Source organism: Macrosteles quadrilineatus, unplaced genomic scaffold, assembly GCF_028750875.1.
Source record: "Macrosteles quadrilineatus isolate MER2022 unplaced genomic scaffold, UCM_ALF_1.0 Scaffold_7__1_contigs__length_78375512, whole genome shotgun sequence".
NCBI classification, from domain to species: domain Eukaryota; kingdom Metazoa; phylum Arthropoda; class Insecta; order Hemiptera; family Cicadellidae; genus Macrosteles; species Macrosteles quadrilineatus.
This window is the reverse complement of record NW_026542600.1, coordinates 56,738,213-56,753,708: the sequence shown is the minus strand read 5'-3', so window position 1 is coordinate 56,753,708 and position 15,496 is coordinate 56,738,213.

Here is a 15,496-nt window from a genome sequence, read left to right as displayed (position 1 = left end):
AGTTACAACAAAATACAACAAGAACAGCACAATTGAGAGAATGTTACCAATTCAAACAAGTTAGAAAAAAGACAAATTTAAATGAAATCTTGAAGCAATATCAGAGAAAAAAACAACTAAAAAAATTCTGTGTCATATTTTACATAAACTAATGGTCAATTAATGTCACGGTCATTTAGGAAATCTGCCAGGAAGTAATATGATTTCTCCACCAATAATGATTTAGTTCCAATTTTAAATTTTTGTGGTGTATAGAATTTTATTTTTGAGGGGATCTTATTATATAGACAAATCCCCATATAGATGGGGTTTTTTTCAAAATGAGAGTGTTTATGAATTGGATAATTTAGCAGATTTGGGTTTTGGGTATTATAACTATGAGTGGGTCTAAAATTCATCAAAAAGTGTATTATTTAAATGAAAAAAATTTACTGTTGCATAGATGTACAAAGAAGTCAATGGCATTATTTTTAATTCCTTAAAAGAACGACGACAGCTTGATCCATATTCTGCCACTATCATCACTCTAATAATACTTTTTTGGACTTTAAAAACTTTGCTAATATCCCCTGAGTTTCCCCACAGAACAATTCCTTAACGAAGCAGAGAGTGTATATAAGCATAATAAATAATTTTTAATGTTGCTAGTGACACTGAATTTTGAATACATTTAATTGCAAACCTAAAAGAAGTCAACTTACTAACCAAATATTGAATGTGTGATTTTCAATTGAAACTTTGATCTATATTAATCCCAAGAAATTTATATTTATCAGTGATATTAAAATCCATTCCATTGAGTTTGTGGTTATTGTTAATTCTGATGTGGAATTGCATAATGTTAGATTTATATTCATTTAGTAAAAGTCCATTTGATTCAAGAGTGAAAATTTAAAAACGTAGGTACGTTTTCATGTCCCTGGCCTTTTACTTCGTAGATACTGGATTAAAAGATACTCGTAGATACTGGTTTATTATTATGTGTTTTAATATTTTTTGGGACGAGGGCAACATGTTACACACATTTATTTGGTTTTAAATAGGTTCTAGGTATTTTTAAAGTCTCGAAATTCACGACCATGACGTGTCCCTAGGGTACATTTTCCAACTTTCACGCTGTTTTTAGACTAATTATTCATGCCGAAATATATAAAGCCATATTTTTATGTCATCAATGGTTATTAAACTTACTAAAAAGGAGCATATTATAATTTTATTGTCATTGCAAACTGACTACCATGACAAAATAAGTCTGTCCCTCGATTTGGCGTCACGACCATTTGAGAAAAATTTTTGACTTTGGAGCACGACAGTGGCAAGCCTGGCGTCGATGGAGTCAGTTGGTTTTAGAGACTAGTTCGGGGTGTACGTCAGGATTGTAGTGCCGGTCGTTTCGAGTTGAAAGGAGGAATTACAAGATTAATAAAGGTAAGTTTGTGTTTTTTGTAATTTTGGTGTGTCCATGACCGTACGTAGTCATTCGATGAAGTATACATAGTGTTAATTTTTGTTTATAAGATATTTCTATTGCTAGATTAACCTAGAAGTCCACTTTGTATCCTCGAACATGAGGTGCAGGGCTACCGCCAGAACAGAGCCAAATAACACGTAATTTCACGACCAAAGTTTCACGACCATCGCAGATTTTTTCACGACCAATCCAGCCTTATGGATTATAGTGTGTTTGGTCGTGACAATAACTTTAATATAATTGTAAATTGAACAGTTTAGTTCAATTGAAACACATAGTTTTATTGAAACTAACAGTATAATTGAAGGATTGTTTAGAAAGATTTAGATTATTCCAGACAATTCACGACCGTACCGCTTGTCCCTGACCATCACGTTCATGATTTCTATCATAAAAATTTCAAAAAATTAAAATATCGTCATATTTCAATGTTTTATACACAAAAGGAGCACACCTCTATACAAACATAACGATTTTTCGGGTCTCAGGTAAGTTTTTTCGGAGTTATACAAACTTAAAAAGATTTTATCGGCTTTTTTTCTATTTTTTGAGTTTTTTTATTTTTTTCTAGAAAGACCAAATATACCAAAAGCTCAGTGACCTTTTTATTGTTTAATGGTCATAAAAGTAAATTAGTTTATAGCAAAACATAGTTATAAAAATAATATTAACTATTTTTAATATTCATTTAAACGTCCGTTATGGTCGTGACAGGATTTTGTGTTTTTCCACTAAAGATGCTCTTTGAAAAAAAAAAAACTACCAAACATGGACAGCGTTACCATGGACATTTTATGAAACTTCAAATGTTAATGAAATAAAAAGAATAATAAAAGTTTTGAAAAAAGGGGAAAAAATTGCAAAGTGCTTTTCCTGAAAACGTACGTTTTTAAATTTTCACTCTCAAACCATTTCTTCAGATCTTTTAGTGTTAATGTCAAAGTGTTTTCTAATGCAGACAGGTTTTTTTCCTGAACTGTTACACTTGTATCATCAGCAAATAGTACCAACCTTTTGGAAATATGTGCTGGTAGGTCATTTATATAAATAATAAAGAGTGTGGGTCCTAAAATGGATCCTTGAGGGAGGCCAAATTTTACTGTAGCCCAGTCCGAGTAAAAATGGGTTGCCCTCTCACTGATAACTGTTTTTCTGCTTTCTCCCCAAAAGATATGATGTTAATAGCTTAAGAGCCGACTCCTCAATACCAATACTGGCAATTTTTTTAATCAGCATCTCATGATCCACACAGTCAAAAGCCCTGGACAGGTCACAGAAAATCTGTGACCCATCCAAGGCCCTCGCTGCATCGCTCACAAAATTTATCAAAGCTAATTCAGTACTTCTATTTTTCCTAAACCCAAACTGTTCAGCCCCAAGCAGATTATTACTTTCAAGAAAATAAACAATTCTATTATGAAGAGCTTTTTCAAAAATCTTTGATATATTACTAAGTAAAGATATAGGTCGGAAATTTTGAATGTCATTTTTTATTCCTTTTTTAAAAATAGGTTTTATTTCCGACAGCTTCAGCTTAGTCGGAAAGGTACAAGTTCTAATAGCTAGATTAAAAATAATAGTTAAAATAGGGCTTATCACTTGAACAGACAATTTTAATAAATGAACTGGAATGTCATCCCATCCACAAGATTTTGTGTTATTTAGACCTAAGATAATTTTAGCTACCTCTTCCCCTGACACAGGTGAAAATTCACTTAAATATTTTGTCTTACATGAAGGGCTGTCTTTGACAAAAGATAAATCAGCTTTAGGGACTTTTAATAAGGCAACAGTGTTAATAAAATGATTGTTAAAACTTTTGAGTGATTTTTTGAGGATTTGAAATTATTTTATTGTTTATTTTTAAGGTAATAGTTTCACTAATTTTACTACAATGAGTACCCATTTCTCTTTTAGCAACAGCCCATGTAGCTCTTGATTTGTTTTTGGACTCAAAAATGTAATTATCATTAGATGCTATTTTTGCTGCTTTTACAACTGACTTAAACACTTTTTTATAATTTTTTACATATTGGTGAAATTCTATACTTAGGTTATACTTTGCTTGCCAGTGTAATTGCCTCTTCTTTGCTGCTGATATCTTAATACCCTGTGTAATCCATTTTTTTTTTTCTTATTTTTTACCTTAATATTTAATAGGGAAAAATTCATTCATACAAAAAAATTTTCCAAGAAAAAATTGTAACAATCATCCAGTGAAATAAGGGGAGGCATATCTGACAACATAAGCTTAAGTCATTTATTTACAAGTAGAATGTTGTTCTCTTCAGGGCACATTCTAATTTTTATTCTTTTGGTGCAGAACTGTCTATTCAGTTTGTTGGGTAGAGACAACAGCAGAGCATTATGATCAGAAAAAGAGGTATTGATGCTCGTTGGAAAGCCTACACAATGCCATTTTTCGTAGTCATAAAGCAGTGGTTGCCTGAGCCACGTGCAGTTGTTATGGAGTCGTTTTTAAAAAGTATTGAATTCATTATTCATTCATTGCAACTCAGTGGCAGTTTCTTGCACTCTTTCGATTAAGGCGACATGGAGACATGCGGTGGGCTACTAACTTTAGAATAACGGCTTTTGAGTTGAAAAGGAATCTGACAGGCTGTACAAAGTCAGATCGGACGCCAGACAAATGAAATAACATTCGGTAGAGTTTGTGCTGCCGTGGAAAACAGTTTTCGTAGGCCCGCCAAAAAACAAGCGGTTGCTTTGAAAATGTCTGACCGCTCAGTTACACAAATTTTGAGGTCATTTTCCTAAAGATTGATTAGAATAATAATCTGTTTCATTTAGTTAATTATCCATACAGATAATCACGACAGATCCTCTCCATGTTGACCTAATAAAATAAAAGCATGAAACTGCTTCTGAGTTGCAATAACTGAATCATAACTTTTTTTAAACGACTCAATAACTGTTCAGTCAGTCAATTTGAAAACCCTCTCATAACAACACGTAATAATTTTTTCTCTGTTATAATTATATCGCATATTTTTTATTTGAAGTGCTTCAACGTTGCCTTTTGACTTTAGTAAGCACTTCAAATAAAAAATGTGCAGTTTAATTATAATGAACAATAACAACCGCACATAGATCATACGACCACTGCTCTATGACTTCAAAAAATGGCATCGTATAGGCTTTCCAACGAGCATACTCCCACCACCCTGAGACGGTCTGTCACTAAACAGTGCAATGAAGAAAATAGATCGGTTTTTTTGCCGCACCCTGTATATTCAAAGCTTAGTACCTACTTAAACAAAATAATGTAAATTAGTATTGTATATAAAAACAGTTAAAATAAAATGAAATGCTGATCTTCCTCTTACATTCAAACTTAACGAAATGTAAAGTTTAATTTGGTGCAAATACCTGCTTCTATGTAATCCAAATTGTTGCAAAGTTCGACTTCATGAAGTCGAAACTACTATCCCCTCACATGAGCCTTAGTTGTAGTTTACTAGGTTAGCTGTAGTTACTAGTAGTTGTGTGACTTTGCAGCAATTTCGATTACATATAAGCAGTTATTGCACCAATTTATATTTTCAACGTAATCCGGAGGCTAACTTCAAAAATGAAATGGAAAGATTGTCATCTTTTTTGACTTGTAATAAATCCTGTATAGTATCGGATGTCAGGTCACTAGTTGAGGCCATTTAAAATAATAAATATCAATTTATTACAAATGAAAAGGCTTTAAAGGATAACACAAGCTGTGATAACTCGCTAAGGAAAAACGTGATTATAAGCTCATCAAAAACAATGGCTTGTTGGTGTCTCCAGATAGTTCCGATGATTGTCGAGGGAGCAGCCCGAGCTGCGGGGCTACCTTCAGAGCTGACAATTTTGTATCATTAAACAAAATGGCGAGGGCCACTAAGTGTGGCCTTCTCAATCTATTGGGAAGGAAAAGAGAACAATAAATACGACCCCAAAGGGTTAATTTTTTATCAGGAAAACTTTGAAGACTGCAACATTAAAGCTTAATTCACTACGAAAAAATTCCAGAACTATTCAAATCCACACATAAAAATTGGGAATAAAATTTTTCTATCAACTACCCTAGTATTTAAAATTCCTAGTTTTAAAGCTAAAAAACCGTTTATAACGTTAAACTCTGAATATACTTTAATTTACACCCCTGCCCCTTGCTACGTACTATATTCTGGTGCTCACTAGACTGTTTATTTTTAATTTGTGATCTCTTCACGTGACCCACCACTATTGCTCCTGCAACGTTACTCACGATTTATAGTTATATATTTATATTTATAGTTATAGTGGGTCACGATTTATAGTTTGGGAACTGCTGACCTAACCTAATCCAACTGCACCTTTCTCTAAGAGGTGTACCGGTCTCCTATAATGGAAAAGCACCAAACTTATTTCTTGAGCTTATCAAATTATCCATAGCTACCTTGGTATTGGTTATACAATGGACTTTAGATCAAAACTCTCTAAACAAATGTTTTCCACACATCACCTTAATATTAAGGATCAGTGTCGGATTTAGGTTATTTCTGTCATAACCTTTTAAGAAAAATATTTTAAAACCTTTTTTTTATTATTCAAGGTAGGAGTAAATTCATAACCTGGAGTAAGATTAATTCTATTAAATACTTAAAAACACAAAGGAAAGCTTCTACGATCACTCTAAATAAAATTATTGTGAGTTTCAGGGTAGAACTGTTATTGTTGCAGCTGCAGGAATTTACATTCCCCAATGTTGGGGGGGGGGGGTTTGTGGAAGCTCTAATGATTTCACGAACATTCTTATTTCTTACTGATATAATCTGCGCTCTTGCTCCCATTGCAAGAGAATAAATAAAGTAAGTTTTTAAGGCACTTGCCAAGGCTCATACCATCCACATTATTCAGTAATGACTAAAGGAGTTCATTCTAAAAGCTAGGCTCTTTCTGGCTAATCACACTTGGAAATTTCGAAATAATGGTTTGATTTATATTTACATTTTTTAAATCTCATGAAAATGTTGAAACAATATGGTGGGGAGCTTTTCTTATATATTTGCCCCAAATGTTTTAGCTTCTTTAAACAGTTAACTTAATGTTTAGTGGCTTAACTAACCTAACTTAGCAGCTAATATTCTTTCAAATTAAAATATTTCCAAGTCATATGCTTTATGTATTGCCTAGCTAATTCAAGAGGATATATTTCTATTATTTTTCAAATTGTTAACCTCTTTTGTAATGATTGGTAGATTGGTCTCTAGGTAGGGACTGGGACTTTCAAATTAAAAACAACTTTTATTAATGAACAATCAGTCTTATTAATTGAGCTAATATGAGTACAAAATAAGTATAAAGTATAAACTACCGGTATATGCCGATTGTATGGATACATTTGGATAAAAACTCAAACCAGATACAAAACTACACAAACTATTTGTAAAAAAGTAGAAAACTCACAAAAACATTGTCCTTGTCGCACATGACGATTTAGTTAATTTAACTTTGTCAATAATCCAATCAAAAAATGACGAAGGCAAAATACAAAGTTGGCAACTTCATTTAAAATTGGGACAGTTAATTTTAACTGTTATGGAAACATATGCAGTAAAAAGGGAAACTGTCTGTTTGGATGAACAGCATTAGTCAAGAAGACAGGTAGATGTACAATCTGTCAAATCTAGACTTCATTATCATGTTGAACCACTGACTAAAGAAGAGGTACAATATGCAGTTAGTGAGTTAACGTTAAGACCCTACAAATTACAAAGTACAAGGCAAAAATTAAACAACAGCAGAAATAATAGAGGATAGAAATGGCAGAGAAGCTGTGGGGTTTAATTTAAAAAATATGGGAACAAGAAGAAACACCAACTGAGTGGCAGGAAGCAGTCGTTATCCCCATACATAAAAAAGTAGAAGAAGAATATCATGGTAATTACGGAGGAATCTCACTTCTTAGTATTTCATATTAAGTCATTCACAAATTATCCTAAATTGGCTAGATCACTACTGTACTAAAATGAAATAATTAGGGAACATCAGGTGGGTTTTATGAAGGGTAGAGCAATAAATCAACATTTATTAAAAGAAATAATAGTCAAATAATGAGAGTATAATAACAAATTTTGTTCACTTTTTATCGACTTTCAAAAAGCATTTGATAGCCTTGTATCATTAATAAAAATGAGTATTACAGGATCCAAATGTCAAACAAGGAGATGGGATGTCACTTATTGTGTTTATTATCACAATTGCGAAGTAGGAACCAGGATAAACATATTAGCCTTTGCAGATGATGTTGTAATTGCAGAAAAACTAGAAGATCTCTAGAATCTCAAGACTTTAACCGAAATATTTATGAGAGGCGGAAAAAGTAGGTTTAAAATTAATGATTGTAAAACTAAGTACATGCACTTTGCAAAGTCAAGAGTTTTAAATACCTAAGAGTAAATAATATCAAATCAAAATACTGATAAACTGGAGATCCAAAGCCGAATAAATTCTTCCATGTGTGCAATAGATTACTGTAATCCAGATCCGTGTCTCACAAAACAAAAATCTGCCCAATTCTCCTTTACAGATCAGAAACATGGCAAATAAATAATAAAGATGAACAGAAACTAATTGTATTTGAAAATAAAATACTAAGGAAAATTTATGGACCAATATGTGAATGAAGATGACTCAAAATGGAAATAAGACAATTTTACGACAGCACACATATAATTGGGGAAATTAAGTGCCGAAGAATCAGATGGGCAGGACACATATTGAGAAGAGGCGAAGAATGCAGACTGAGAAGAGTTTTAGAGGGTAATACGCTTGGAAGACGACCTTGAGGAAGAACAAAACAGATATGGTGGAAAAAAGTGAAAGTAGACATGTAGAGAATCGGAGCAGTAGGGCAAGATGCAGAGGACCGGATATTGGATAACATGGCGAAGATTTTTTGATGTGGCGATAGTTAAGTAAGTATGAAAACACATCCAATTGAATAAGACTACTTGATACAACATAGTAGTAATGTTAACTTAACATATAAGTTAAATAACAATATAATTATTTATTTTACACTTGCAAATTGACCATAACACATAACTTAACTTATATAAGTTAAATAACAATATGATTAATCTTCATAAAGAAACTGTTAACATTGGTCTCAATAAAAATTAAAAATTCATCAATATGTTATTAAAAATTAATAAAATATTGGTGAAGTTTTTATTTTAAATTTTAACAATATGATTATTTTATAGTATCTGTGGTAAACATTTTTTAAGGCACTTGCAAATTTACCATAACAAATAACAACTGGCCAACCCTGTTTCGATTTGTAACAATATTAACGCACAATGAGAGTTTCATGATATAACCCGTTGTTTATTTTACAAAATGTTGTTTGCTATTGAGCATAATTCCTGTGACAGATAGTTTGAAGACATTTATATTGTGCCAATATTGTTACATTTCTAGTGGGACACAAATTATCAAGAATTTTTTTTTTTAACATAATACTTTACAATTAAAATAATGGGGTTGAATTATAAAACTACAAGTATGAAACTTTAGTACTTTCTGATTGAGTAAATTTCACTCCGTTATTCAATAAATAAATATACTTTATATTTATACAACTTTCGCCTTAATACTGTACATTTTAAAATCGAGGTTTACAATCACTAAAACCCACATTTAATTTTTAAATGTCCAAAACATATTTGAAAGAAAACATTATATTCCTACAAGTGAATGGTTATTAGTTCATGATTTTTTACATCAAATTGCATTCTATTTTAATGAATATAAAGTTTTAATATTTTATGATAAGTAAGTCTATTACAAACTGACTTAAAACTTAGTATTTCAAAATTTTGATTTTGTTGCATACAGTATTACAATAAATTAACAAAATTGTCACCGCTTTACTGTATTATTTGTGTCCCAAATAGTTATTGTTACTTTTTACAACCAGTTTTCAAGTACATTTTGTTTTTAATGGACCAATTTAAGCTCTAAGCTAAACTACTTTAATAAACAAGTAAGATAAAAATATAAAAATAAATTTAACAAAATAAATTTACAAAATTAGGAACTTGTTTTCTTTGATACTTAATCATCAATCACACTAAAGCCCCTTGCCAGCTTCACCAATGGTAAGGCTAGTGAGAACTTGGCAACAGCATGGCAGAGCAAAGTAACACTAAGTGGTGGTTTCTCTTCCACCAACTAACACTCCCTGACTAAATGCGGGTAACTTACAAGAATCAGTTATTTCACTGGAGTAAAGTTTCTCCTGTCAAACACAAAATAACGAATGAAACAATATTGTAAACACTGAAACACAAAACAAATTTTTATTTAATACTGATAAATCACTTTTTAAGTCACAGTTGAGCTGAAGATGTCACTTTTATGTCACAGCTGAGCTGAAGATGTCGCAGTTGAGCTGAAGATATCTTTTCACAGTCACAGTTTTGCTAAAGATATCACTTTAAAGTCACATTCGAGCTGAAGATATCGCTAGATGTTGGTATTCTGGTTGATGGATTAATCATCTCTCGCTTGAACCTGTAGGCTGAAAACAAAATTGGATCAGTATTTAAATCCACTAAGAAGAAAAAATTTATAATAATAGGGATACCTTGTAGTTATTTTCCCTACTGTTCAATTACAAAGTGTAATTTAGTCCACGTGGATTGGTTTGTAAAACATCTAAGGGTCACCAAAATTTCTATCCCCCTGGAATTTTATTCTCTGTGCATAGTTGACGTCACTATGATGTAGTAACCTGAGCGCTCAAAAGATTGTTCGCAGGCTGAATTTTACCACCACAGATTTAGAATTCTAATGAAAATAGTCAGTCCATGATAAATTAGATTAGCAATAAAAACTGGAATTTTACCCCTGTCCAAATAACTAGCGTTTAGGCAAGTAACTAGCGTTTAGGCAATTAACTAGCGTTTAGGCAACTAACTAGCGTTTAGGCAACTGTAGATGTATGTCCCGGATTTTTACCCCCGTTATTTAACCGCTGGAATTTTATCCCCTGGCCAGATGGGCCAGAATCTAGCCCATATAAATGTCTATACATGATATAGAAATTATTAAGAATAATTAATTTTTCTTCTTTCAGTTTTAATTTAATAGTAAACATGTTATTATTAAGTAGCCTATCACAATTTATCTGTAATCCCAACTAAGTAAACAGGGTTTGTTGTTTAATTTTGATATTCAGAATTTGGGTTTGGGGCCAACTGTTGGTTAATATGTATGTATAATAAACTATGTATCTCATTTAAATGATAATTGGGGGAACAACTCCTAAACAATTTATTATACCACTGTGGAAAACAATTTATTTCCTTTCCGTTGTACAATAACACAATATGCAATTTTTTTTCTTCGGGCACAAACCATGAGCACTGAAGGTAATCAAAATACCTGTTAAAAATGTAGTAGTAGGTATCCGGTACAAAGTATTCGACCAATTGTTGTGTTTACTGCAAGTACACCCAAATGTTTGTATATACATATTAACCAACAGTTGGCCCCAAAAATCGAATCCCAAAACTTGGATAGCAAAATTAAAATCCAAAACCTGTTTATTTAGTTAAGGTTTAACAGGCTACTTAATAATAAAATGTTTACTATTAAATTAAAACTGAAAGAAAAAAAAATAATCATTCTCAACCAATGGACCCGCAAAACAGAACCACGACCAAGATGATGGGCGACCTACAGGGACCGGACCCAGGATGGACAACAGCAGCCGGACCAGGACCAACGCCACACCATCAGCAGCAGGGCCAACACAGGCTTGAGGAGGCAACGCCAGTCCCAAAGAAGAGGATTTAGGGGATGGACATATCTTGAAAATAATATCCTATAATGTATGTGGTCTGAAGAGTAAGGTCAGTGGAGAAAGTAGTAATTTTTTTAAATTAATTAATGAGTATGATGTAATTTTTTTTGTTAGAAACCTTTATAACGGAAGAAGATAGGGAATTTATTTCAAAGTTATTTTTTAATTACAGGTTATCGTTCCGTTTGCCGTTAGAACAGCAAATTTTGGTAGAGCTAAGGGAGGTTTAATTTCTTGCATAAATTTAGGATCTAAGTTTGTTAACAGTTTAAGTTTTAATGAAATCCACAATGTATCATGTTTAGAAGTGCATAGTAATATTAGTGATCATTTGTTTTTGCTGCCTATATATTTGGGTTTTAACGAGTGGGAGAACGATTTCAATAGTTTAAAAATTTTGTTAAGCGAAAATCATAATAAAAATATAATAGTTCTAGGAGATCTAAATGGAAGAATAAGCAATGAGCAGGAACTATTAGAGTTAGATTATCTAAGTGAGAATTTTTATGGGAAAAGAATGTCTAAAGACAATGTAATAAATACAAATGGGCGTAGATTGTTAAAATTATTTGAAGACACAGGACATATTGTTTTAAATGGGAGAACCCCGGGAGACTGTAAGGGAGAATACACGTTTATTAGTTCTGTAGGGATGTCAGTAATTGATTTAGCGGTAGTTCTAATAGGTGTTTTAAGTAAAGCTTATGACTTTAAAGTAATATCTCACGCAGGTTCTGATCACATGCCAATCGAATTAAGTGTGAAAATGTCGGAAGCAAGAGGTGAGGAAAGGTTAACGAACAACCTTAACTCACTTCCAAGGTTAAAATGGAGTGAACGAAATAAAAATATTTACAAACAGAATGTAGATAAAAAGGTTGCACACCTTCATATTACAAATGATAATGCGGATAGTATAGATAAGATAACGAGGTGTATTAAAGAGTCGGCCTTTGAAAATACAAGTAAAACAGGTGCAGTGTTTATAAAAAAACAACCATGGTTTGATAGGGAATGTTTCTCACTTAGAAATAGAGTCTTTAGTCTACTGAGATTGTTTAGAAAAACTAATTCATTAATAAACAAGCAGGCATATTTAGAGGCAAGCAGGAGGTATAATTCAATGTGTAAAAACAAAAAGATAGCTTTTCAAAATAATATTATAGATTGTATTAATCACGCTAAGGATGGGAAAACATTGTGGACTGCCATAAACAAATTTCGAGTATCGGAAAAAAATACGCTTGCAGGGATTGAACCTGAACAGTGGGTACAACATTTCCAAACTTTATTGAATCCTCCAATAATGTCGGGAACAATAAGTTATGCTGAGCCTTTTATAATGAATGAATTAGTGGATAGAGATTTTACTCGACAAGATTTGCAGTTAATTTTGACTAAAGTGCAAAATAATAAGGCTCCAGGGTATATGATGGCATCCCATATGAATTTTTCAAAAATGCGCCTCAAGCATTACTAAATACTATGTTAGATATATTTAATAGGATATTTCAATCAGATGTCGCACCAGGAAGTTTTAAAAAATCTATCATTTTTCCATTGCACAAGAAAGGTGACCGGAATTTAACTCAAAACTACAGGGGCCTATCTTTCATCAATTGTATTTCAAAATTATATACAAGCTTATTACATAATAGATTATGGGAATGGGTGAATAGTCAAGGAATTTTAACTGAGTTGCAAGCAGGTTTCCGTAAGGATTACTCCACTATTGATAATTTGTTTAATCTTACAAGTATGATAAAACTACGACTAGCTTCTAAGGGTAACAAATTGTATAGTTTCTTTATAGATTTTAGCGCTGCGTTTGATACAGTTGACAGAAACGCTCTATTCTATAAGTTATCGGCTCTGGGTTTATCAACGCGCATGCGCACAGCACTGCGAGCTTTGTATGACGGTACTGAATCAGGTGTGTGGTACAACGGTAACGTAACAGAATCCTTTGAAACTAAAGTAGGTCTGAGGCAAGGATGCGTGTGTTCACCTTTGTTATTTTGTTTATTTATAAATGATATGTCTAGTAGTATAAATGGTGGCTGTATTTTTGGGCGAAAGAAAGTAAACATTTTAATGTATGCAGACGATGTAGTTCTGCTAGCACCGACTGCCACAAGTTTACAGTTTATGATCAATAATCTAGAAAAGTATTGTGATACATGGAACTTACAACTAAATCTAAATAAGTCAAAAATTATTGTTTTTAGAAATGGAGGTAAGTTAAAGGAAAACGAAAAATGGACTTTTAAAAGAAGAGATATTGAAGTAGTGAACAGTTATAAATATTTAGGGGTAGAGTTAACTTCCAAGTTAACGTGGGAACATCAGATGAGCACAAAATCAAGAAGTGCAAAGTTAGCAATCAATAATATCTGGTATAAATTCTTTGTCAGTAGTAAAATTTCGTTGGAAAGAAAGTTTAGTTGCTTTAATGCGGTAGTTAAATCAATTCTGTGTTATGGCTGTCAGGTTTGGGGATATCAAAAGAATGATAAAATTGAAGGGGTTTTGAAAATGTTTATTAAGAAAATCTTTCAATTGCCTAATAATACACCTAATTATGCGCTATATTTAGAAACAGGAGCAGAATCAGTATATTTGTACACTTTACATAGTAATCTAAATTACTTAGTTCGAGTCTTATCCCTTGCTGAAGACCGGTTACCGCATATACTGGCGAAACAGGTAATTGAAAAGAATGTGTATTGGTGTGAAGAATGGCGGAAGCTAGGGCGCGCGCATGGCGTAGTGGTGGAAATGGATACTGATCCGGTAAGTATACAATCGGCATTATTAGGTGTCCTAGAATCAGTCAGAGAGGCAGAATATCGGGCGAATTTGGAAGCGGCTTTAGAGGATCGCGTTATCACCAAACATATGCGACCTTGAACTTGGAATTGGGTAACTCGTCCTATATCAATGCTAATTTATCTCTAAGGGCGATAAAATGGATTTACAAAGCACGAGTTGGAGTAATTTATCTAAACTACAAGCCTTGGATAGGTGATCAAAATTACGTGTGCAGTTTATGTAATTTAAGGGAAAACGAGGATGTATTTCATTATATCTGTAGGTGTCCAATCCTTGCAGGTGTAAGGAAACGTTTTCTTCAAAAAAAAAGAACTTACTAGGGAAGATTTACACTCATATTTAAATGGTAGGGACTGGCGAAGTCTAGGATGTTATTTAATTAATGCATGGAAATATAGATATGAGCTTGTGTCAGAATTTAATTTTGCATAAAAAAAAACACAAAAATACATTGTTTGCCATCCTAACGTGTTGCAGGGAATATGGAAAATAAGGAGAAAATAAAAATTTTTTGTATGAAAGCTGCCAGCCCAGCTGACAGTCCTTTGGGCTAATGCTGATATAGTGCAGTTAAACAAAACAAAATGATATTAAGGTAAAACACGATAGAATAAGTGTGATTCAAGGTTGTATGTAGATATTTTCTTTGTATATGGAAGAGTTATTTATGGAAAAATCTTATTATTTTGTAATGCATTGTTTTAATGAAAATAAAGCACTGGTTTCATTTCATTTCATTTCATTTAATCATTCTCAATTATTTCTAAATCTGGCCAGGGGATAAAATTCCGGGCCGCACATTTTGAGCTGACCTCGTGAAGGGGGTAAAAGTCCGGGGGTAAAATTTGGCTCTAGGTTTTTTAATTTGATGTGTTCTGCTCAGATTAAATTCTCAACCATGAAAATATACATTTAAATACACCTTTAATCTATCCAACTGATGTTGTGCAAATAAAAATTTGCGGCTGGAATTTCGCCCCTGGTTTGTGACGTCAGTTTTGCCCAGGGCGTAAAATGCTAGGAGGATAAAAATCTGCTACCCCGTATCTAATTTTCAACATTTGACTTTGCTCACTCTGTATGATAACTGAATAAAGACAAATTTAGGCTAAGTTTATTTTAAGTTAATCTTAAACTACAGGTATGGTCTTGGTCTTCTATATGTAGACTATATTTTTTCATGTACAAATTTTATAAATAAATAACAAAATCAATATGATTCATGGTTAAATTAGTTTGAAAAAACTAAATTAGGTCCACTAAGGTTTCTAGCTTTTCTCTTTTCCCAAATTACTACAAAAGGACTTTGTTTATAAACAAAGCGTATAAGCAAATCTGAA